Raw genomic sequence first — 3879 nt, 5'->3', positions numbered from 1 at the left:
CATTTCAGCACTTAAACGGGTCGGTCGGTTTAGTTGCGCTGTCGCTCTGTTGCGTCTGCTTATACGCATATCGCATATTGATTTGTTTAAATACTTATTTGTTTATAGGTAATTCGGTACAAATGCAAATAGTGATGTGAAGTGTGCTTAAACAATATAAATTTTATGTAAATATAATCAAATACACATTATAGTAAAATCATATTGTTTCACAACATATGAATAAAAATCGCAGAGGCAAATGATTATTTTACAACCAAATGTTTAATAAAATTATAGTAACATTGTATTAAGTTGGTGCAAATAATTTAAATAATTTTATTTACTCAATTATTGTCAATTAAAAATTACTAAAAATAAACATAAGTTCTAATCAAAATAAATATCTAATCAAAGAACGTTGTTCGCTATAGGTAGGTAACAAGTTTTTTAAAAATTCCGGATAATCTCTAAAGTGCTTTTATTACTCGCATCGCATTGTTTATTTTAAAAATATATATACATATATACTTTTTGTTTTTAAATACTTTTCACTCATAAGCAAAAGTGTGCTTTAAAAATCCTTTTAAAAACAATTTAATTTATGACTTGAAGTTTAGTGTATATATTTAATATTGTGTGTGTGTTTTTGTAACAGATTTACTCGGACTTTGGAACAACAATGGGATACTTGGATACTTAATAAATTAAACAAATTGTATTCAATATGGATAATGCTAAACAAATTTTTTAAATTCTCAAAATAATTTACAAATAAATACTAAACACAAACGCGAAAAAGTTGCAGAACATTTAATCCAATTAAAGCTATAGTTGAAGTTATATTAATTATCTTTATAACATATTACTAATTTTTTTAATAATCTCACTTTGAAGTGATAGATATATTAGATAATATTGCAGAGCGGATGAGCTTGCCGAGACAGGGGCACTTCTCCGTAACATTCACTTCTCAGATATTAACGTTCCACTTTGCTACAGTTAAACTGGCAATTAAACAAAAATAACTGAGCATAGTCATGTAATATTAGACTGAAGAACACCGTTGTCAGATATCTAGGTTGACTTGGTCTAATTTAGACAAGAAACGCACTACTCAGCAATATCAACTAAGGGGGAACCTGCTCAGCACCATAGAAACTGCACTGACGAGCCAATGTTAAATAGGAAGGCATGTTATGAGACTGGGTCTATCCTACAATGACCGACCTAACCGAGCTGTTACCCTGTAATATTCAGGACCAAGCCAAATTAATAGACCTGTTAATTTGGTTTGCCTTTAACTAATGGTGGAGTCGTTGTCTTTTCCGGCGTTGGTTGTATAATTATCTTTTAATATATGTATGTGCCAATGGTATTCCTAGGGTACCAGAATGGATCATTATTTGAGCTTAAGTAAGCTTTTTGGAAACAAAACCGCCACCCCAACGTATCTACCTACTAAGATATTATTAACTTTTAAAGAAATTATCATTGGGAAATACACTTTGATTAATAAATACAGATAATTGTTTAGAGAGCTATTGAGAGATTAAAAACAATGGGCTCACGTACTAAAAAAATTATTTATTTTATTACTAAAAATACTTCTTACAAAGTTCTTTTTTTTCTTTCCTCGCATAGCAGTTCTTCAAGGATCTAAACAAATTTCGTTAAAGCGTCCATTTCTTGCTGATTCTTGCTTTTTCTCACTAGTCTTAAATGACTACTATCGTAATTTATTACTTATTTCTTTTATCCATCTTCTGTTTTGTCGCCCATTCCACTCTTTTATAAACTGTCTGGACCCATACTACCCATGGCCAAAGAAATGAATTGGGATTAAATAGATTAAGATTATATCTATTTCAAGATGAAAGATATAACATAATTCAACAATATTCGTGTTATTACATGTATAATAATTTTGCAATGAATATTACGAGTAATGTTTATATTTATTTTGGGATAATCTATAAAGGAAGATTTAGTCATAAAACAAAAATCTAGCATATTGTTACAATTTGTAATAGTATTGGATGAAATAGTTCTTCAGTAATGGAAGATTCCAACTTAATTTTCTTTTATTTTTCATCCTTGTAATTTTTTGTAAGCATTTTCTAAATTAATTTGAAATTATATAAAATTTTTATTTTTATTTCATTAGTATGCATTACAGCTCCAAAATTTAATAATAAAAAAAACATTAGTTACAAATTTGATACATTATATCATAAACTGTCTTCTCCAAATCTAAATATTATTTAAATTTTGAAAACAGCTATTGTATTTGGAAATATGGTTATACGATGCTTAAAGTAATAATTTGTAATTATCAATATTCAGAATATCATATATTATTTATTATTATGCAAGAGTTTTATTATTGAATGAAGGCAAGTATTTCATTCACCTTAAGCGATCATACTGAGTATTGCTTACACTTGCATTATAACAACAATAACGTTGCGATATTTTGAAAAATATTCAAGCATTTCAATCATAAATATATCCAACGATAAGCTATTGAGAATTCTTTGGGCGAGCGGTAAATCATAAATATATCCAACGATAAGCTATTGAGAACTTTTTGGGCGAGTGGTATTTAGAAGGTCTCGCCATAAGATTGCTTATGGGGAAGATGAAATATAACTCTCGTCTTTCGTAGTTTTAAAAGTGATAAATATACCCGTATAACTGACATGCTTCTAACTTCGAACGCTCATTGAATCTGTTGTGTAGAAGACACTTATTACTTTAAAGTTCTACGTGGGGTGTATCAAAAATAGATTGAGAAAAACTCAAGTAAACCTATATTCTTATAAAAGTGTAATACAGAAAAATTTTTAAAATTCATTATGCGCCAATTATTGTTATTGTTAATAGTTATAAATAGCTCTTTCACAGTATCTATATTTATAGATTGTAATATATATAATTTTTTTAAAAATCAAAGTCTCTTTGCAGTAAATATGTGTTTAATAAATCGTCCTTCAATTAGTTTATGATCGATTCCGCTTGCTTTTGGCTTGTGGGTTTCAATCAAGGCTCGCGATTTCATTTACAGGCATACGAAGAGTTGTACTTAACCCGCCGTACTTTGCTGATTATCTGTTGATTCGTTATAGCTTACAGGTGGTTAGTGGTAATTATGTTTGGTTCAGGCTCAGATACATATGGAATGTACACTAATAATATTGTAATTAATAAAAGCTTTGCCAATGGGTATTTAGCAATACTTTTATTCTTGTTTTCCCCGTATAAAAAAAGTACTTTTTTCCGTAACATATATATAGGATTGAAATCGATCGTTTCTAAACAACTGCAACCTGCGACAAATATACTAATTTCCTAAATATTTATTTGCAAACCTTCAACTACAAGCATTATATGATTTGATAGAAATTACTCTGTTTTATTTGTTTATATATTTCAATTTTTAAATGTTTTAATAATTTATTACATAATGTATAATATATTATATATTTCATAAATTATTAAATTATTGCTTATAAAAAACTTTTTTGTTTGCAAAAGATATCTGAAATATGGAAAATATTAATGGAGTTGGATCGTTAGAAGCACAAATGTTAAATGACAAGAAACCCAATTTAAATGGTAAGTTGAAAAATTTTAAATTACTGTAATAATAATAATAATAATTTATTTATTTTAATTAATGTATTTTAGATTCACATAGTGTAATCATTAATGTAGAAGAGTACAATTCAAGCACCAAAGAAAACGGTAAATTTATATAAACTTAATTTAATTCTTAATATGTACATTTAGTTTATTAAGTTAATTAAGTTTTCAGTATAAAAATAAATCATATAGGTTTCCTGATATCATTTATTAATGTTATAAATCTATATTTAATAGTAATTGAAAACATTACTA

The 3879-nt window shown here is 27.4% G+C and overlaps 1 long non-coding RNA gene across 1 annotated transcript; it reads left to right on the top strand.

The window, feature by feature from the left end:
* The first annotated feature begins 341 nt into the window (after positions 1-341).
* On the top strand, positions 342-3730 carry LOC119675820. The gene is made up of 3 exons (XR_005252229.1): positions 342-413; positions 3517-3597; positions 3670-3730. It is a non-coding gene; the product is annotated as an uncharacterized LOC119675820 (long non-coding RNA).
* Positions 3731-3879: the final 149 nt, after the last annotated feature.

This window comes from Teleopsis dalmanni, chromosome 2 (assembly GCF_002237135.1).
Source record: "Teleopsis dalmanni isolate 2A chromosome 2, ASM223713v2, whole genome shotgun sequence".
Classification (NCBI taxonomy): domain Eukaryota; kingdom Metazoa; phylum Arthropoda; class Insecta; order Diptera; family Diopsidae; genus Teleopsis; species Teleopsis dalmanni.
The sequence above is the reverse complement of the archived record's forward strand: the minus strand, read 5'-3'. Positions and strand labels throughout refer to the sequence as shown.